The sequence below is a fragment of the Tachyglossus aculeatus genome, chromosome 16 (assembly GCF_015852505.1).
Source record: "Tachyglossus aculeatus isolate mTacAcu1 chromosome 16, mTacAcu1.pri, whole genome shotgun sequence".
Taxonomy (NCBI): domain Eukaryota; kingdom Metazoa; phylum Chordata; class Mammalia; order Monotremata; family Tachyglossidae; genus Tachyglossus; species Tachyglossus aculeatus.
Window position 1 is genome coordinate 48,860,676 of NC_052081.1, and position 22,460 is coordinate 48,883,135.

The 22,460-nt window shown below is 50.8% G+C and overlaps 1 protein-coding gene across 1 annotated transcript in view; it reads right to left on the reverse strand.

The window, feature by feature from the left end:
• Positions 1 to 22,460, reverse strand: part of AHDC1 (AT-hook DNA binding motif containing 1) — a 129,330-nt gene that overhangs the window by 19,539 nt on the left and 87,331 nt on the right. Inside the window, 1 exon segment of the mRNA XM_038758350.1 lies at positions 15,563 to 15,728. The gene's annotated coding sequence lies outside the window, so the exon portion shown is untranslated.

A 22,460-nucleotide genomic window follows, 5' to 3' on the forward strand; every position in this document is an offset into this window, starting at 1 on the left:
CACATATCTATTCTATTTAATTTTGTTAATATGCTTGGTTTTGTTCTCTGTCTCCCCCTTCTAGGCTGTGAGCCCACTGTTGGGTAGGGACCGTCTCTATATGTTGCCAACTTGGACTTCCCAAGCGCTTAGTCCGGTGCTCTGCACACAGTAAGCGCTCAATACGATTGATGATGATGATGATGACTGTCTCTATACGTTGCCAACTTGGACTTCCCAAGCGCTTAGTCCAGTGCTCTGCACACAGTGAGCGCTCAAGAAATACGATTGAATGAATGAATGCTCAATAAATACAGCTGACTGACTCTGCTCCCCCCCAGCATTCATTCATTCATTCATTCATTCAATCCCTGCAGGTGCCCGATCAATGGCACCACTTCTGCCCTCAGCCCTGCCCTCAGCCCTGCCCGGCCACCATGGGTAGCTTCCTTCGCCCCAACCCCGGGCCACTCTGGCACCCTGAAAAAGGCTTGGACTGGCCAAGCTCCCCTGGACACTGCTCAGAGCCTGTTCAGTGAGACCGGGTCTTGTTGCATTTAGGGATTTGCAGTATTTCTCCCCAAAAAACTGCAGAGCTTCAACCCTGCGCACTCCCGAGGAGCTCAGGTGGCCAGCGACTCAAAGGACAATCAGCCTGTCCACCGTTCCCCTCACAACCAACCAATCTATCAATCAAGAGTACTGACTGAGCGCTTAAAGAATGCAGGGCACTGTACTGAGCGCCTGAAGACGTGCAACAGAAGCTCAGGCCTGTCCCCAACCCATGAGAAGTTGCGCTCAAACAGGGAGGTAGCCATCCAACTTTTCACAAACCGTGGAAACAGAATCAGTAAGCGCTCAATAAATACGATTGAATGAATGAATGAACGAATCAAAGGAATTTTTATTGAGCGCCTACTGATGTTGAAACACTTTATCAAGCACGTGGGGGAAAGTGCAACAGAAATAAAACACACTGTCACAGCCTTCCAGGAGCCTCCCATCTAATGGGATAGACAGACAAAGGTCATTTCAGATAGTTGGAGTAATCAGTCAATCAGTGATATTTATCGAGCACTTCCTTGTGCAGAGCACTGTACTAAGTGCTTGGGAGAGCACAATACAAAATAATTAGAAGACACGTTCCCTGCCCATAGTGAGCTTGCAATCTAGAGGTAGAGATGGTGCTGTGGGGTTAGGGCTGGGGTGAATATCAAATGTCCAAAGGTCACAGATCCAAGGGCATAATCTGTCTCCCCCTTCTAGATTGTGAGGCCATTGTTGGGTAGAAACTGTCTCTGTATATTGCCAACTTGTTTATCCCAAGTGCTTAGTACAGTGCTCTGCACACACTAAGCACTCAATAAGTACAATTGAATGAATGAATGAATAAATCAGTAACACGTTCAGTTGATCGGCTATCCCCATAGTCACTCTGGCTGCCGAAGATAAGGTAGAAATAAATACAGAGAAGTAGTGCGGCTTAGGGGAAAAAGCCCGGGCTTGGGAGCCTGAGGTTGTGGGTTCTAAACCCGGCTCCGCCACTTGTCAGCTGTGTGACTTTAGGCAAGTCACTTCACTTCTCTGTGGCTCAGTTACCTCGTCTGTAAAACGGGGATTAAGACTGTGAGTCCCTCGTGGGACATCCTGATTACCAACTTGATTTATATTCACTGATTCATTCAATCGTATTCATTCATTCATTCAATCGTATTTATTGAGCGCTTACTGTGTGCAGAGCACTGGACTAAGCACTTGGGAAGTACAAGTTGGCCACATATAGAGACAGTCCCTACCCAACAGCGGGCTCACAGTCTAGAAGGGGGAGACAGACAACGAAACAAAACATATTAACAAAATAAAATAAAGCGAATAGTAAATATGTACAAGTAAAATAAAGAGAGTAATAAATATGTACAAACATGTATACAGGGGCTGTACATCTACGCCAGTGCTTAGAACAGTGAGAAGCAGCGTGGCTCAGTGGAAAGAGCCCGGGCTTTGGAGTCAGAGGTCATGGGTTCAAGTCCCGGCTCCACCACTTGTCAGCTGTGTGACTTTGGGCAAGTCACTTCACTTCTCTGGGCCTCAGTTCCCTCATCTGCAAAATGGGGATGAAGACGGTGAGCCCCCCGTGGGACAACCTGATCACCTTGTAACCTCCCCAGCGCTTAGAACAGTGCTTTGCACATAGTTAAGTGCTTAATAAATGCCATTATTATTATTATTATTGGGTTATAGTAAGTGCTTAATAAACACCATCATTATTATCGTTATTATTACTACATTGGGGGGCGGGGGTGGGGTTCTGTTAGATTGGCACCTTTTCCAGGAAGCCCTCCGTGATGGGTCCCACCCATCTCATCCCTGAGGAAGGACCGTCACTGAGGCTGCCTTTGTTTCTGCTAAAAAACCACCTGGAATTTCCATACATCAACCAATCGGCAAGAGTATTTATTGAGCACCTATGGTGCACAGAGCACCGTGCTACGCACTTCCACGTCACGGGCCGCCGGGGATCTCAAAGCCCTTTACAGACCCTAATTGATCGAACCACACAACCTCCCCGCACTGATAGGAACCAAATAATTTTTACAGCTCCCTCTCAGCCGTCGTCGGCCTCCGGGACACGGAGGGCACAGATAACGGGGAGTCGCGGATGATCCAGAGGACACACGCTAACCATTCCTTTCTACCTCCTTCCTCCCCAAACCTTCCAACGGAGTAAACAGACCCTCCCCTGGAATAAACGCGGAGCGGGCTGGATTTCACCAGGGATGCCCCACCCTGCTTCGACTTCCCAAGCGCTTAGTACAGTGCTCTGCACACAGTAAGCGCTCAATAAATATGATTGAATGAATGGATGAATGCTTCTCTGGAGTTGGTTTCGGGGGGGGAGCAATGAGGAGGAGAGAAAATAGCCTGGGATTCAAGGGGGAGAGAGGTGGGGGATGAGGACGCCGTAGGGAGGAGACAGAAAGGCCGCAGACAATCCACTTCCTGGATAAATAATAACAATAATTACGGAATTTGGTAAGCACTTACTATGTGCCAAGTACTGCTCTAAGCACTGGGGTAGATACAAAGTGTTAGGTTGGACACAGTCCCTGTCCACCTGGGGCTGACAGTCTTAATCCCCATTTTACAGATGAGGGAATCAATCAATCACTCACTCAATCAATCGTATTTATTGAGCGCTTACTGTGTGCAGAGCACTGGACTAAGCGCTTGGGAAGTAGAAGCTGGCAGCATGTAGAGACGGTCCCTACCCAACACTGGGCTCACAGTCTAGAAGGGGGAGACGGAGAACAAAGCAAAACATATTAACAAAATAAAATAAATAGAATAGATATGTACAAGTAAAATAAATACATAAATAGAGTAATAAATATGTACAAACATATATACATATATACAGGTGCTGTGGGGAAGGGAAGGAGGTAAGGCGGGGGGGATTATTATTATTATTACTAGTGTATGCAGAGCATCCCAGAGTTTAGTAGCTTGGCATAATGGATAGAGACGGGCCTGGGGGTCAGAAGGTCACGGGTTCTAATCCTAGCTCCACCACTTGTTTGCTGTGTGGCCTTGGGCAAATCACTCAACTTCTCTGTGCCTCAGTTACCTTATCTGGAAAATGGGGATTGAGACTGCGAGCCCCATGCGGAACGGGGACCAATTTGGTTGTATCCCCTCCAGCGCTTAGTACAGTGCCTGGCACATATTAAGTGCTTAACAAATACCATTTTTATCATTATTATTGTTATTATCATCATTATTATTATTACAGTGCCTGGCCCTTAGTAAGTACTTAACAAATACCATCATCATCATCATTATTATTATTACAGTGCCTGGCACATAGTAAGCGCTTAACAGATTCCACTATTATTATTATTACAGTGCCTGGCACATAGTAAGCGCCTAACAAATATAACTATTATTATTACAGTGCCCGGCACATAGTAAGCTTTTAACAAATACTACTATTATTATTATTACAGTGCCCAGCACATAGTAAGTGCTTAACTAATTCCATTACTATTGTTATTATTACCGTGCCTGGCACATAGTAAGCGCTTAACAGATTCCACTATTACTATTATTATTACAGTGCCTGGCACACAGTAAGAGCTTAACAAATATAACTATTATTATTACAGTGCCCAGCACGTAGTAAGCGCTTAACTAATTCCATTACTATTATTGTTATTACCATGCCTGGCACATAGTAAGCGCTTAACAGATTCCACTATTATTATTATTATTACAGTGCCTGGCACATAGTAAGCGCTTAACAAATAGTACTATTATTATTACAGTGCCTGGCACATGGTAAGTGCTTAAGAAACACCATTAATATTATTATTATTACCATTCCTGGCACATGGTAAGCGCTTAACAGATACCACTACTATTATTATTACAGTACCCAGCACATAGTAAGAGCTTAACAAATACGACTATTATTAGTATTACAGTGCCCAGCACATGGTAAGCACCTAACAAATACCATTATTATTATTATTATTACCATGCCTGGAACATAGTAAGCGCTTAACTAATATGTTATTATTATTAATAGCAGTGGTAGTACCATGCCTGGCACATAGTAAGCGCTTAACAAATACTACTATTATTATTACAGTGCCAGGGACATGGTAAGTGCTTAACAAATACCATTAATATTATTATTATTATTACCACGCCTGGCACATAGTAAGCGCTTAACAGATACCACTACTATTATTATTACAGTGCCTGGCACATGGTAAGCGCTTAACAAATACCATTATTATTATTATTGTTATTACCATGCCTGGCACACAGTAAGCGCTTAACTAATACCATTATTAGTAGTAGTAGTAGTATCGTGCCTGGCACATAGTAAGCGCTTAACAAATACTACTATTATTAGTACAGTGCCTGGGACATGGTAAGCGCTTAACAAATACCATTAATATTATTATTATTGTTATTACCGTGCCATGGTAAGCGCTTAACAGATACCACTACTATTATTATTACAGTGCCCGGCACATAGTAAGTGCTTAACAAATATGACTATTATTATTATTACAGTGCCTGGCATATGGTAAGCACTTAACAAATACCATTATTATTATTATCACCGTGCCTGGCACATAGTACACACTTAACAGATACCACTACCACTACTACTATTATTACAGTGCCCGGCACATAGTAAACGCTTAACAAGTATAACTATTATTATTACAGTGCCCGACACATTGTTTACTACTATTATTATTATTACAGTGCCCAGCACATAGTAAGCGCTTAACAAATTCCACTATTATTATTATTACAGTGCCTGGCACATAGTAAGCGCTTAACAAATACTACTATTATTATTATTAAAGAGCCCAGCACATAATAAGCTCTTAACGAATACCATTATTATTAGTAGTAGTAGTACTACTACTGGCACATAGTAAGCGCTTAACAAAAACTACTATTATTATTACAGTGCCCGGCACATGGTAAGCGCTTAACAAATACCATTAATATTATTATTATTATTATTACCGTGCCTGGCACGTAGTAAGCGCTTAACAGATACCACTACTATTATTATTACAGTGCCCGGCACATAGTAAGCGCTTAACAAATATGACTATTATTATTATTACAGTGCCTGGCACATAGTAAGCGCTTAACAAATACCCTTATTATTATTATTACTGCAGTGCCTGGCACATAGTAAGCGCTTAACAACTAGCACTAGTATAATTATGATTATTGTAAATGCCATTCAAGAAAAACACTGGGGTGAGCCCGCTGTTGGGTAGGGACCGTCTCTATATGTTGCCAACTTGGACTTCCCAAGCGTTTAGTAATAATAATAATAATAATAATAATAATAATAGCATTTGTTAAGCGCTTACTATGTGCAAAGCACTGTTCTAAGTGCTGGTACAGTGCTCTGCACACAGTAAGCGAAGAAGCAGCGTGGCTCAGTGGAAAGAGCCCGGGCTTTGGAGTCAGAGGTCATGGGTTCAAATCCCGGCTCTGCCACTTGTCAGCTGTGTGACTTTGGGCAAGTCATTTGACTTCTCTGTGCCTCAGTTGCCTCATCTGGAAAACGGGCATGAAGACTGTGAGCCTCCCGTGGGACAACCTGATCACCTTGTAACCTCCTCAGCGCTTAGCAAATACCAACATTATTATTATTATTATAATTAGCCACGTGGCTCAGTGGAAAGAGCCCAGGCTTTGGAGTCAGGGATCATGGGTTCAAATCCCGGCTCCGCCACTTGTCAGCTGGGTGACTTTGGGCAAGTCACTTCACTTCTCTGGGCCTCAGTTACCTCATCTGTCAAATGGGGATTAAGACTGTGAGCCCCATATGGGACAACCTGATCACCTTGTAACCTCCCCAGCGCTTAGCAAATACCAATATTATTCAATTCAATCGTATTTATTGAGCGCTAACCGTGTGCAGAGCACTGTACTAAGCACTTGGGAAGTACAAGTTGGCAACATATAGAGACGGTCCCTACCCAACAGTGGGCTCATAATAATATATCATTATTATGGCCTCTGCCACTGGTCTGCTAGGTGATCTTGGGCAAATCACTTTTCTGTGCCTCTCCACAAAATGGGGATTAAGACTGTGAGGCCCTTATGGGACAACCTGATCACCTTCTATCCCCCCAGCGCTTAGAACAGTGCTTTGCACATAGTAAGTGCTTAATAAATGCTATTATTATTATTATTATTAAATACAATTGAATGAATGGTACATGTTTATTCTATTTATTTTATTTTGTTAATATGTTTGGTTCTGTTCTCTGTCTCCCCCTTCTAGACTGAGAGCCCGCTGTTGAGTAGGGACCGTCTCTAGATGTTGCCGACTTGGACTTCCCAAGCGCTTAGTCCAGCGCTCTGCACGCAGTAAACGCTCAATAAATACGATTGAATGAATGAATTACTCTATTTATTTATTTATTTTATTTGTACATATTTATTCTATTTATTTTATTTTGTTAATATGTTTGGTTCTGTTCTCTGCCTCCCCCTTCTAGACTGTTGAGCCCGCTGTTGGGTAGGGACCGTCTCTAGATGTTGCCGACTTGGACTTCCCAAGAGCTTAGTCCAGCGCTCTGCACGCAGTAAGTGCTCAATAAATACGATTGAATGAATGAATTACTCTATTTATTTATTTATTTTATTTGTACATATTTATTCTATTTATTTTATTTTGTTAATATGTTTGGTTCTGTTCTCTGCCTCCCCCTTCTAGACTGTTGAGCCTGCTGTTGGGTAGGGACCGTCTCTAGATGTCGCCGACTTGTACTTCCCAAGAGCTTAGTCCAGCGCTCTGCACGCAGTAAGCGCTCAATAAATACGATTGAATGAATGAATTACTCTATTTATTTTATTTGTACATATTTATTTTATTTCGTTAATATGTTTGGTTCTGTTCTCTGTCTCCCCCTTCTAGACTGTGAGCCCACTGTTGGGTAGGGACCATCTCTATATGTCTATAGGTCCATCATCTCTATATGAATGACGACTGACGATTATTCCGTGGCTCAGCGGGAAGAGCCCGGGCTTTGGAGTCAGAGGTCATGGGTTCGAATCCCAACTCTGCCACATGTCCGCTGTGTGACCTCGGGCAAGCCACCTCACTTCTCTGGGCCTCAGTTCCCTCCTCTGTAAAATGGGGATGAAGACTGTGAGCCCCCCGTGGGACAACCTGATCACCTTGTATCTCCCCCAGTGCTTAGAACAGTGCTCTGTGCATAGTAAGCGCTTAACAGATGCCATCATTATATAAATATGATGGAATGAATGAATGGTGCGGACCACCCTGGGGTCCCCACGGTGGAGTGTCCTTGTGGTGAGTGGCCGCTAGGTGTCTCTGCTGAGCCGCAGAAGCCCCCCCAAGACCCCCGCCCCCCCCCCAAGGACCCCCAGGACCCCCAGGACCCCCCAGTTCCACACAAGCCCCTTTGTGCAGAGGCCCCGGTGACCGGCCTAGGAGCAAACACCTGGCAACCAGGTCTTCCCCCCCTGGGGACCCCCCATCCCCATCCCCCTCCCCACCCAGGCCCCTCCAACCCAGGGGTCCCCAAAGCCCCCCGACTCCTCTCCCGGCCCTATTCACTCACTCATTCATTCATTCAATCGTATTGATTGAGCGCTTACTGTGTGCAGAGCACTGTACTAAGCGCTTGAAAGGTACAATAATAATGATGGCATTTATTAAGCGCTTACCATGTGCAAAGCACTGTCCTAAGCGCCGGGGAGGTTATAAGGTGATCAGGTTGTCCCTCGGGGGGCTCACAGTCTTCATCCCCATTTTACAGATGAGGGAACTGAGGCACAGAGAAGCTAAGTGACTTGCCCAAAGTGGTGGAGCCGGGGTTTGAACCCATGACTTCTGACTCCAAAGCCCGGGCTCCTTCCACTGAGCCACGCTGACTCTCAAGTTGGCAACATCTAGAGACGGTCCCTACCCAACAGTGGGCTCACAGTCTAGAAGGGGGAGTCTAGAAGGGGGCCCTGGGCGGGGGGCTGGGCCCCACCCACCAGGCCTCACCCCCTGGGCTTCGCACCCGGGGGCCTCGAGAGGTGCGAAGTTGTGGCTCTTCATTCATTCCTTCATTCATTCAATCGTATTGATTGAGCGCTTACTGTGTGCAGAGCACTGTACTAAGCGCTTGAAAGGTACAAATTGGCAACATCTAGAGACGGTCCCTACCCAACAGTGGGCTCACAGTCTAGACGGGGGAGTCTAGAAGGGTGCCCTGGGAGGGGGGGGCTGGGCCCCACCCACCAGGCCTCACCCCCTGGGCTTCGCACCCCAGGGCCTTGAGAGGTGCGAAGCTGTGGCTCTTCATTCATTCCTTCCTTCATTCATTCATTCATTCCTTCAATCGTATTTATTGAGCGCTTACTGTGTGCACAGCACTGAGGACTAAGCGCTTGGGAAGTACAAGTTGGCAACATAGAGAGACGGTCCCTACCCAACAGTGGGCTCACAGTCTAGAAGGGCTCACAGTCTAAAAGACTGTGTACTCCTCAGCGCCCAGCTCGGGTCCTCCCTAATTATAAAATAACAATAATAATGGCATTTATTCATTCATTCAATCGTATTTATTGAGCACTTACTGTGTGCACAGCACTGTACTAAGCACTTGGGAAGTACAAGTTGGCAACATAGAGAGACAGTCCCTACCCAACAGTGGGCTCACAGTCTAGAAGGGCTCACAGTCTAGAAGACTGTGCGCTCCTCAGCGCCCAGTTCGGGTCCTCCCTAATAATAAAATAATAATAATAATGGCATTTATTCATTCATTCAATTGTATTTATTGAGCACTTACTGTGTGCAGAGCACTGGACTAAGTGCTTGGGAAGTACAAGTTGGCAACATAGAGAGACGGTCCCTACCCAACAGTGGGCTCACAGTCTAGAAGACTGTGCACTCTCAGCGCCCAGTTCAGGTCCTCCCTAATAATAAAATAATAATAATAATGGCATTTATGCATTCATTCAATTGTATTTATTGAGCGCTTACTGTGTGCAGAGCACTGGGCTAAGCGTTTGGGAAGTACAAGTTGTTAAGCGCTTACTATGTGCAAAGCACTGTTCTGTGGGGAGGTTACAAGGTGATCAGGTTGTCCCACGGGGGGTTCACAGTCCTCATCCCCATTTGACAGATGAGAGAACTGAGGCCCAGGGAATAATAATAATAATAATAATGATGGCATTTATTAAGCGCTTACTATGTGCAAAGCGCTGTTCTAAGCGCTGGGAAGGTTACAAGGTGATCTGGTTGTCCCACGGGGGGGCTCACAGTCCTCATCCCCATTTGACAGATGAGGGAACTGAGGCCCAGGGAATAATAATAATAATAATAATGATAGCATTTATTAAGCGCTTACTATGTGCAAAGCACTGTTCTAAGCGCTGGGGAGGTTACAAGGTGATCAGGTTGTCCCACGGGGGGGCTCACAGTCTTCATCCCCATTTGACAGACGAGGGAACTGAGGCCCAGAGAATAATAATAATAATAATGATGGCATTTATTAAGCACTTACTATGTGCAAAGCACTGTTCTAAGCGCTGGGGAGGTTACAAGGTGATCAGGTTGTCCCATGGGGGGGCTCACAGTCTTCATCCCCATTTGACAGACGAGGGAACTGAGGCCCAGAGAATAATAATAATAATAATAATAATAATAATGGCATTTATTAATCAATCAGTCAATCAATCGTATTTATTGAGCGCTTACTGTGTGCACAGCACTGTACTAAGCGCTTGGGAAGTCCAAGTTGGCAACATCTAGAGACGGTCCCTACCCAACAGTGGGCCCACAGTCTAGAAGGGGGAGACACAGAACAAAACAAAACATATTCACAAAATAAAATAAACAGAATAAATATGTACGAACACAATAAATAGAGTAATAAATCCGTACACACATATATACACATATACAGGTGCTGTGGGGAGGGGAAGGAGGTAAGGCGGGTGGGGGGGATGGGAAGGGGGAGGAGGGAGTTACGCACAAACATATATTCATTCATTCATTCATTCATATATACCTGTATATATGTTTGTACATATTTATTACTCTGTGTATTTATTTATTTATTTTACTTGTACATATCTATTCTATTTATTTTATTTTGTTAGTATGTTTGGTTTTGTTCTCTGTCTCCCCCCTTCTAGACTGTGAGCCCACTGTTGGGTAGGGACTGTCTCTCTATGTTGCCAACTTGGACTTCCCAAGCGCTCAGTACAGTGGTCTGCACGCAGTAAGCGCTCAATAAATACGACTGATTGATGGATTGATTGATTGACTCATTCATTCCATCGTATCCACCTCCTGAGGGGCTCCCCAACTCCTCTCCCCATATCCCCGCGCTCCACTTCTCCCTCACCGGACCTCCAGTTTTCCCTCCTTTTTCCCCTGTTCCCTCTCCCCTCTGGCCCCCATGCGAGTCTCCGCTCTTGAGAACCTTAAACACTCTCCGACTGGGTCGATCTGGGGTTCTTCTCCCACCTCCTGGAGAAGCAGCGGGGCTCAGTGGAAAGAGCCCGGGCTTTGGAGTCAGGGGTCACGGGTTCAAATCCCGGCTCTGCCAACTGTCAGCTGGGTGACTTTGGGCAAGTCACTTCTCTGGGCCTCAGTTTCCTCATCTGGAAAATGGGGATGAAGACTGTGCGCCCCACGTGGGACAACTTGACTACCCTGTATCTACCCCAGCGCTTGGAACAGTGCTTTGCACATAGTAAGCGCTTAATAAATGCCATCATTATTATTATTATATTATTATAATATTATATATTATATATATAATTATTATTATTATAATGGGCTAATTACATATTAGCCCGTGGAAAAAAGCACGGGCTTTGGAGGCAGAGGCCATGGGTTCAAATCCCGGCTCTGTCACTTGTCAGCTGTGTGACTTTGGGCAAGTCACTTCACTTCTCTGTGCCTCAGTTCCCTCATCTGGAAAATGGGGATGAAGACTGTGAGCCCCACGTGGGACAACCTGATTACCCCGTATCTACCCCAGCGCTTGGAACAGTGCTTTGCACATAGTAACCGCCTACTAAATGCCATTATTATTATTATTATATTATATATAATAATATTATTATTATAATGGGCTAATTACATATTAGCCCGTGGAAAAAAGCACGGGCTTTGGAGGCAGGGGCCATGGGTTCAAATCCCGGCTCCGCCACTGGTCAGCTGTGTGACTTCGGGCAAGTCACTTCACTTCTCTGGGGCTCAGTTCCCTCATCCGTCAAATGGGGATGAAGACTGCGAGCCCCACGTGGGACAACCTCATGACCTTGTATCCCCCCCAGCACTTAGAACAGTGCTTTGCACCTAGTAAGCGCTTAATAAATGCCATTATTATTATTATTATTATTATTATTATTATTATTATTATTACCCTCGCCTTCCACAGCCACCCCCTTCCCCCGGTGCTGTGAAGCTGCCAAGGCTGCCACCGCCCTCGGCTGCTGCAGGAAGTGACTTCAGCTCTCTGGCAGGCCGGGCCGGGCACCGCTGTACACTGCTGCGATCTGGGCCACACGGGTGTCTTTTCGACAGCACACACCCGGACAAACACACACATTCAGAGAAGCAGCGTGGCTCAGTGGAAAGAGCCCGGGCTTTGGAGCCAGAGGGCATGGGTTCAAATCCCGGCTCCCCCAACTGTCAGCTGGGTGACTCGGGGCAAGTCACTTCACTTCTCTGGGCCTCAGTACCTCATCTGTATCAATCAATCAATCGTATTTATTGAGCGCTTACTGTGTGCAGGGCACTGGACTAAGCGCTTGTGAAGTACAAGTCGGCAACACATAGAGACAGTCCCGGCAGCAGGCTCAAAGTTTAGAAGGGGGAGACGGAGAACAAAACCAAACATACTAACAAAATAAATAGAATAGATATGTACAAGTAAGATAAATAAATAAATAGAGTAATAAATATGTACAGACGTATATACAGGTGCTGCGGGGAAGGGAAGGAGGTAAGATGGGGGGATGGAGAGGGGGACGAGGGGGAGAGGATTGAAGGGGCTCAGTCTGGAAAAGCCTCCTGTACAATGGGGATTAAGACTATGAGCCCTCCGTGGGACAACCTGATCACCTTGTGACCGCCCCGGCGCTTAGAACAGTGCTTTGCACGTAGTAAGCGCTTAATAAATGCCATTATTATTATTATTATGCATGCAAAGACACACGCTCACACACGGGCAGGCACACTCTCATTCCTTCATTCATTCAATCGTATTCATTGAGCGCTTACTGTGTGCAGAGCACTGGACTAAGCGCTTGGGAAGTCCGAGTCGGCGACACAGAGAGACGGTCCCTACCCAACTACGGGCTCACAGTCTAGGAGGGGGAGACAGAGAACAAAACAAAACATGTGGACACTCTCGTGGTAACGCGCTCACACGTGTCAGCAAATGGCCCCACATGCAGGCACACCCACTCACACTGGGGCAAGATCATACGTGGGCACACATTCACACATGGGCAAACACACGCACAACGGCATGCTCATGCACAACAGATACCCCCCCCCCCGCCACACACACGCACACTCACAGGTGCCCCCTCACTCCTCCGCAGGGCTGAACCCAACCAGAAGCAGTGTGGCCTAGTGGGAAGAACCCAGGTCTGGAGTCAGCAGACTTGGGTTCTCATCCTGTCTCTGCCACTTGCCTGCTGTGTGAATTTGGGCAAATTACTTAACTTCTCTGTGCCTCAGTTTCAATCAATCAATCAATCAATCGTATTTATTGAGCGCTTACTGTGTGCAGAGCACTGGACTAAGCGCTTGGGAAGTACAAGTTGGCAACGTATAGAGACAGTCCCTACCCAACAGTGGGCTCACAGTCTAAAAGGGGGAGACAGAGAACAAAACCAAACATACTAACAAAATAAATAAAATAGATATGTACAAGTAAAATAAATAAATAGAGTAATAAGATGAGTAATAGATGAGTTTCCTCATCTGTAAAATGGGGATGAAATACCTGTTCTCCCTCCTACTTTGACTGTGACCCCCATGTGGGATAGGGACTGTATCCGACCTGATTATATCTACCCTAGCACTCGGCACATACTTGGCACTTAAAAAATACCCCAATTATTATTATTATTATTGAATAAAGATTATAGTCACTTCACATTCCCCAGGAAAGGGCTGGGCCCAGTGATCTGGTGGGGGTAGCCCCAGCCTGGGATCAAGTTAGCCTGAGAAGCAGCGGGGCTCAGTGGAAAGAGTCAGTGGTCATGGGTTCAAATCCCAACTCCGCCAATTGCCAGCTGTGTGGCTTTGGGCAGGTCACTTCACTTCTCTGGGCCTCAGTTACCTCATCTGGAAAATGGGGATTGACTGCGAGCCTCCCGTGGGACAACCTGATCACCCTGTATTCCCCCAGCGCTTAGAACAGTGCTTTGCACATAGTAAGCGCTTAATAAATGCCACCATTATTTTTAGACTGTGAGCCCACTGTTGGGTAGGGACTGTCTCTATATGTTGCCAACTTGTACTTCCCAAGCGCTTAGTACAGTGCTCTGCACACAGTAAGTGCTCAATAAATACGATTGATTGATTGATTGGTTGATTGATTATTATTATTATTAGCTGCCCCGTGGTCCTCCCTGTTTCCCCCACCATCCCCCGGCGGAGCTGACGCAGGGGAATGTCTGATCGGGGGGTAGGGAGGCAAAGCAGTGCTGCCCCAGAGCTGGGGGGGATTTCTTCCCAGCAGGTCCCTCTGCCAAACCCTCCTCCCTGCCCCCCGGGACAGAGGTGCCACTGCTCTGCCCAAGAAGGTACCAGGGGCCGGGTCAGCTGACAGCAGGGGGAAGTGGGTGGGACCGGGAGACTGGAGGGTCGTCCGTGCCATGGCACCGGTGTCACTGCCACCTGCCCGAGCTTGTCCGAACGGCCTGACTCTGCCACCCCAAACGGACCCCAGAGTAGGGTGGCACTGAGTGGGGTGGCCCAGAGCGGGGTAGCAGGGGAGACGCTACTCCCAATACATCTGCTGAGCCGGTCCTACCCCGCTGCACGGCCCCCACGATTCCACCCCAGGACCCCTCACTGCCAACCTGCTGCCCTCACCAGTGTGGGGTCCAGCGGGCCGCCTAGGCCCCTGTTGACCATCTGGCTCTGGTTTCCACAGCAGAGTGACCTCGGCCCCCGGTGCCTCTCTGGCCCTAGATGCCCGTTGCCTTTCTACTGAGGGCAAGGGGAGGGGGCCTCTTCTGGGGAGGGACGCTGCGGAGAGGTACGGCTTGGAGGGGCTAGGCTGGGCATCCGCGGTCCTGCTCGGGGGGCTGCCAGGCCTGAGCCGCCCAAGCGATGTAAGAGCCAGCCTGGCCCGACAGTGGGGACCTCGTCCCGCAGTGGATCCCGGACACAGACGGACGGATGGACGGATGGAAGGTGGTGACCCCTCACACCCTGGCTCCAGGCCCACTCCCCCTCCTCTCCCCAGCTCGCTGACGCGGTCTCCCGGCGCTGCGGGTTTGGCAGGACCGGCGATGGCCGCTTTGAGGTGACTCACAGATGAGAAAGAGGCTCAGAACGCCCCCTCCTCCTCCCCAGGATCTCGGACCCCAGACCCTCCCGCCGCCAGCCCAGCCCCTAGCCGATGGTCCGCCTGGCCTCAGTCTCCCCCATCCCCTTCATTCATTCATTCATTCAATCGTATTTATGGAGCGCTTCCTGTGTGCAGGGCACTGTACTAAGCGCTTGGGAAGTCCGAGTTGGCCACATATAGAGGCGGCCCCTACCCGACCGCGGGCTCACAGTCTAGAGGAACCTTGGGTCTTGGGGTTGGGGAGGGAGGAGAGGAGGGCAGCTGGGCACGCGGGGCGGGGGAGGGGAGCCTAGCTCGATGAGGGCGAGGATGGAGAGTGAGGCAGGGGGGAGAAAGAAGGATGGAGAGCCAGGGAGAGTGAACAAGCGAGCGAGCAACAGAGGGAGAGAGGGAGGGAGGGAGAGGCGGAGATGAGACGCCAGCACAGACACGGGCGGCTCCTGGGGCAGCCAGAAGCCAGCCGTTACCTGGACACGCCGCGGCTCCAACGCGCGCTCACTTTGAAGCTGCTCTCGCCGCCGTCGGCGTCTCTGCTCGCCTGGCGCAATCCCGAGCCCTGGGCCACCTGAAACCTCTCCGCCGGGCGCCTGCTGTTTTCCAAGCCGATGGGCTGGCATGGGAGCGAGTTCCTTCCTGTCAGAGCCAAACACATGCAACACACACTCAACACGCAGACCCAGGCGCGTGAACACAGAAAGGACGGGGCTGGGGAACGACCGGGGACGGACGGACGGAAAGATGGACACCCGGATGGCCGGCGGACCTGAGGATCCGGGCCAATGAAGGGGAGAGGGGGCGGGAGGGGGCCCTTGCAGGGAGGGAGGTGAGCCCGGGAGAGAGGGCCTCCCGACATCAAGTCCCCGGCCCGCTCTGGGTGGGCTCTGGGTCGGCTGCCCGGGTTGGGGGGCGGTGGGCCGGACCCGCTGGCTCCCCTGGGGCGACCCGGGCTGTGGGTGAGTGACTGTGTGTCCCAGCGTGTGCGCCTGAATGCATGTGCACCTGTGTGTGTGTGCCATCTGTGTGTGTAGATAAGAGCCCCGGCCTTCACGCCTGCCCGTATGGCTGCACCGTCTCTGTGTGTAACCGTCTTTGCTGCCCGCCTCCATTTTTTGTTTTCTAATAGCTCACTGGTGGGTGTGGGGAGACAGCGTGGCTGGGCTGGGCTGGGCAGCAGGGGCCCCGAGCTCCGGTCCCGGCTGGCGGGGGGCTGCCTCCCCTTCTGCGGAGGGGCTGGGGGAGCTGCCTCCACCTCTGGGGAGGCTGCTGACCCCGCGGCCTCGGCCTGGCTCATTCCTGGCCTCCCAGTCGGGCTCCTCCTCCGGGTGGCCCTGCTCGGAAGAAGACCAGCGTGACCCCCTAAGCCGCTTCTGGGAGAGGGAGCTCATCCCCCCTTAGACGAGCAGTGGGCTTAGACTGTGAGCCCACTGTTGGGTAGGGACTGTCTCTAGATGTTGCCAATTTGTACTTCCCAAGCGCTTAGTACAGTGCTCTGCACATAGTAAGCGCTCAATAAATACGACTGATGATGATGATCCCCCCGAGTCCCGTCTGTCAGTCTGCCCGTCCGTCCGCCCAAGGGTCCCATACAACTGTCTTTCTGGGCGCCCCCACGGCTCCGTGGACATCATCATTCATTCATTCAATCGTATTTATTGAGCGCTTACTGTGTGCAGAGCACTGTACTAAGCGCTTGGGAAGTACAGGTTGGCAACATTAGCTCTGCCTGCACATGTGTACACAGACGTGCGTGTGTGTGTGCGTGTGTGCGCGCCCATATGCTCGCTCACACCCAATTCTCACTGCATCCCCCCCGCTTGACTTTCAGCATCAGAACCCTGTCCTCTGCGTCTCCGCTCCTCTTGGACAGATGGACTGTGGTGTCTGTGTAGGGAAACCCTTCTGGCGGGGTGTGTTTGTGTGTTTGTGTGTGTGTGTGTGTGTGTGTCTGTCTTCCTGTCGGTGTGTGAGTATCTGCGGGTCTGGGTCTGCGTGCGTGTGCCTGCCTGCGAATCCGTGTGCCCGCGTCTGTGCCCGCGGCCGTCCGTGTGCAGTTGCACGATCCAGACTGATCCCCGTGCCTGGATTAGCGTGACAACTTATCAACAAGGCAGGAAAGGAGAATCCAGATCCGTCAGTCACCGAGTCCACCCCTCCCCTCCCCACTCCGTCCGCCCCCCCCCCCCCCCCCCCAATCCCCTAGCTTCCAGGCTGGCACGGAAACACGGGCAAATGCGCCTCGGGCCCTCGTTGGCCCCACAGGGCCTCCGCCGCGGTTTAGGGTTCCAGCGAAGGGCGGTGTGCGCAGCACAAGGTATGCACACTGGAAAGATGGGCCGGGCCTCCAGAGCATCTGCTAACGCGCCCAGAGCTGGGAGCTGCTGGGAAGGAGAAGCCAAAGAAGCTGAGCTGCGAAGCCAGCCCTCCCGGCAGCCAGCCCACCCGCCCGCCCGCCCCTGGGTCCCCAGCTCCCTCTCCTCCTCCCCACAACACTTCTCTTTCCTCTCTTCTGCTCTCCCCCCATCCGCCCGCCCGCCCCCGGAGACGTGGAGAGACTGGAAAGCAGCCTTCTCCCCAGATCCAGGCCAGGCAGGGTCGGGCCCAGGGCCCGGGCTCCGGTCTCCCTCCACCCTTTCCCACAAGCCCGCTGACCCAAGGCCTCTCTCCCTCCCTGCCGGCCCCGTCCCTCCCTCCGGCCCAGGGTAGCCGAGGATGAGGACTGTCCAGACCCCCCCATCCCCGGCACTGCCCGACGCCCCCCAGTCTCCGGCTGAGGCCCAGGCTGGAGGTCGCTTTCCCTTCTCAAACGCCAGCTGGCCCTGGCAACGGCGGGCAGCTCTGGTTGGCGGGGCTCAGCCCAGGGTGCCCGGGAAGGTGCCCACGGCACCAGGCTGGCGCCCACGTGACAGGGACATCTCTCTCCCCTCAATCTGCCCATTGTCTCTTTCCCTCAGAGGCAGGGCCAGTCTGGAAACGGAGCATCCTTGGCCTCCAGTAGACAACAACTCCCCCACCCCCTCACCCGGCACCTTTCCCTCAGGGATCTCGGGGCCCCTTCACCCCACAGATCTCTGGGGCTGGGCCAAGGGGAGCCAGGAGCCGTCCGGGGGCCACCACTTTCTGGCGTGTGGCCCCTTGGGGGTGACCCGAAGCGGGGCAGAGGATGAGGGAGGGAGAGGAAGGGCCAGGCCTGGCTGTGTTACCCGGAGTGCTCACTTTCACCTCTGCTCAGCCCCAAGCCGTGATCTACCACACGGTTCCTATTAAGAGCTGTGGGGCTTCGCCATTCCTGGGTTGTTGGCCAGGGCATCTTCTTCCTGGTTACAAAACACCAGAAGAGACCACACAAGAGAGAGAGCGAGAGAGAGAGAGAGCACGAGAGAGACAGAGAGAGAGAGAAATGCAGAGGGAGAGAAGCACTGAGAGCCTGAGAGATGAAAGCCCAGGGAGAAGGAGGATGAGGAGGAGGAGGAGGAGGAGGAGGAGGAGCAGGGTGGGGGTTGAGGGAGTGAGGGAAGCAGAGAGGGATATACTTACTGGGGAGATGGCACCAGGAGGCAGAGGAGAGAGGAGACAGGCAGAACCCCACAAAGGTGTGGAGAACTGACTAAGGGAGAGAGAAAGGGGAGAGGAGAGAATGGGGGAAGAAAGAGAGGGAGAAGGAAGAGACGGGGAGAGAGACAGAGCAGGGGAAAAGAGGGAGACAGAGAGGTTGGAGAGAGATGAATGGAGAGTGGGAAAGGAAAAAGGGAGAGAGGGAGAGAGAAAATCAGAGGGAGAAAGGGAGGGAGGGAGGGGGAGAGGAAAAAGGGAGAGAAGAAGAGAGAATGAGGGAGAAAAGGAGAGAGGGAGGGAGGGGGGAGAGGAAAAAGGGAGAGAGAAAATGAGAGGGAGAAAGGGAGAGAGGGAGGGGAGAGGAAAAAGGGAGAGAGGGAGGGAGAAAAGGAGAGAGGGAGGGAGGGGGAGAGGAAAAAGGGAGAGAGGGAGAAAGAATGAGAGAGGGAGACAGAGAGAGAGGGAGGGAGGGGGAGAGGAAAGGGAGAGAATGAGAGCGAGGGAGAGAGAATGAGGGAGAAAAGGAGAGAGGGAGGGAGGGGGAGAGGAGAGAGGGAGAGAGAATGAGAGTGAGACAGGGAGAGAGGGAGGGAGGGGGAGAGGAAAAAGGCAGAGAGTGAGAATGAGAGAGAGAAAGGGAGAGAGATTGAGGGAGAAAAGGAGAGAGGGAGAGAAAAGATGAAAGAGGGAGAAAGAGAGGGAGGGAGAGGGAGAAAGGGGAGAGGAGGGAGAGAGGGAGAGAGAGAGAGAGAAAGGGAGATAGGAGGGGGAGAGGAGAGAGGGAGACAGAATGAGAGAGAGACAGGGAGAGAGGGAAGGAGGAGGGTGAGGAAAAAAGGAGAGAGAGAATGAGAGAGAGAAAGGGAGAGAGAGATTGAGGGAGAAAAGGAGAGAGGGAGAGAAAAGATGAAAGAGGGAGAAAGGGAGAGGGAGGGAGAGGGAGAAAGGGGGAGAGGAGGAAGGGAGAGAGAGAGAAAGGGAGATAGGAGGGAGGAGGAGAGGAGAGAGGGAGAGAGAATGAGAGAGAGACAGGGAGAGAGGGAGGGAGGGGGGAGAGGAAAAAGGGAGAGAGTGAGAATGAGAGAGAGAAAGGGAGAGACAGATTGAGGGAGAAAAGGAGAGAGGGAGAGAAAAGATGAAACGGAGAAAGGGGGAGAGGAGGAAGGGAGAGAGGGAGAGAGAGAAAGGGAGATAGGAGAGAGAGAGGGAGAATGAAAGAGAGATGCAGGAGCTGGGGGACTGGAGCAAGAAGGCACAGGAGATGGCAGGGCGGAGGGGAGGCCGGCGGGCGGGCGGGCGGCGGTGTGAAAGAGATTGCAGTAACCTCGGCTTTCCACCTCCTGACCCCTGGAGCCTTGGAAAGATAACAACCCCAGAATAGTGCTGACTTGCCTTTCAGAAATCCAATATCCTCGCCTGGTGAACTAATCGACTACCTGGACTCACAATACCCACACTGCAAAGGATTAATCCTGCCGCTGAAAATCTTTAATTAGTTTAACAGTTTCAGGCTGCTCCGAGGCAGGGACCCAGACACACGAGCTGCAACAACCCACCCCCCACATAACAGACGCTGCCCCCCTCCACGGTCTCCCCAGATCCTTCCACCCCAAACTGGGGAGCATGTACTGCCCAAGCGCCAACATGTACTTCCCAAGCGCTCAGTACAGTGCTCTGCACACAGTAAGTGCTCAATAAATACGATTGATTGATTGATTGATTGATTGACCTGGACTGCTGGAGGAGCCCAGCTCACCTGCCTGCTTCTCCCCCCACCCCCAAGACCCCCATTTGTTCCCAGGGGCTCCTGCTCTCGCCCCCCACCCCCAGATAATAATAATAATAATAATGATGGCATTTACTAAGCACTTACTATGAGCAAAGCACTGTACGAAGCGCTGGGGAAGTTACAAGGTGATGAGGTTGTCCCACGGGGGGCTCCCAGTCTTCATCCCCATTTTCCAGATGAGGTCACTGAGGCCCAGGGAAGTGAAGTGACTTGCTCAAGGTCACACAGCTAAGTGGCGGAGCGGGGATTTGAACCCATGACCTCTGACTCCAAAGCCCGGGCTCGTTCCACTGAGTTACGTGATTCCACTTCCATCCACGGATCTTGGCCTCCCACCTCCTCCTTCCGTCCCCCCTAAAAAGCTTCAGGTGGACCCCCCCATTTCTCCGTCCCCCGCACCCGGACCCCAGCTCCCCACTGGCCTGGGGGGGATCTGGAGACCCCTCAGAGACATGGGCCAAGTGGAGACACACAAACAGGGCCCCCCACATCCCTCCAGGGGCGGGGGGTGGGCAGCAAAGTCCAGGCCCAGGGCATCCAATAATTGGTTGGGAAGAGGGGGTCACATCACCCCGGAAACGGGAAAGCACTACAACCCGCAAACCCCAGAGTCGGACAACTACACAACAAACCCGTCACCCCACGTAAGCCGGCCAAACAACAAACCCCGCCATCCCATGTGAGCCAGCCACACAGTAACCTGTCATCTCCCAGTGTGAAACAGCCACACAATCCCATCACTCCGCGTGAGCCAGCCACACAACAACACTGTCACCTCCAGTGTGAAACAGCCACACAATAACCCCGTCATCCCGTGTGAGACAGCCACGCAACATCCCTGTTACCTCTAGTGTGAGCCAGCCACGTAATAACCTCATCACCCCATGTGAGGAAGCTACACAACAATCATTTCATGTTCAGTGCGAGCCGGCCACACAACATCCTCATGTGATACAGCCGCACAGTAGCCCCGTCGCCTCGAGTGTGAGGCAGCCACACAATAACCCTGTCACCCCAGGTAAACCAACCACACGGCAACTCTGTCGCCTCCAGTATGAGTCAGCTGCACAACATCTATGGGTGCCAGCCTCACAACAGCCCTGTCACCTTGTGTGACAGCCTCACAACAACCCCTTATCCCATGTATGACAGGTACACAACACCCTACTACCCGATATGAGCCAGGCACACAATGCTTTCACCTCCAGTATGTCAGCTGCACAACATTCCCATGTGAGCCGGCCACAAAGTATCCCCATCACCTCCAACGTGAGTCAGTCACACAACAATCCCATCACCCACTGTGAGCCGGCCACACAACAATCCATTACTCCGTGTGAGCCAGCCATAAAACAACCTTGTCACCTCTAGTGTGAGCCAGACACACAACACCCCCATCACCCCGTGTAAGACAGCCACACAACAAGCCCCCCATAGTAAGCACATCATCCTCCTGCTGATAGTAATAATAATAATAATAATAATAATAATGGTATTTCTTAAGCGCTTACTACGTGCCAAGCACTGTTCTAAGCACTGGGAGAGATACAAGGTAGTCAGGTTGTCCCACATGGGGCTCACAGTCTTCATCCCCATTTTACAGATGAGGCCCAGAGAAGTTAAGTGACTTGCCCAAAGTCACACAGCTGATAAGTGGCGGCGGCAGCATTAGAACCCGCGACCTCTGACTCCCAAGTCCGTGCTCTTTCCACTAAGCCACGCTACTTCTGAGGATGAGACAGCCTCCCCACAACCGGTCACCCCCACAGCCAGTCACCTCCACAACTTGTGCCCCCTTCGTGGGGGCCGGCGCAACAACAACACTCTGACACAATCGATCCAAACTCAACAACTCTGCATGGACCTGTCAACAACAACAATAATAATATAATAGCATTTACTAAGCGCTTCCTGTGTGCAAAGCACTGTTCTTAAGGTTACGAGGTGATCTGGTTGTCCCACAGGGGGCTCCCAGTCTTAATCCCCGTTTTACAGGCGAGGGAACCGAGGCACAGAGAAGTGAA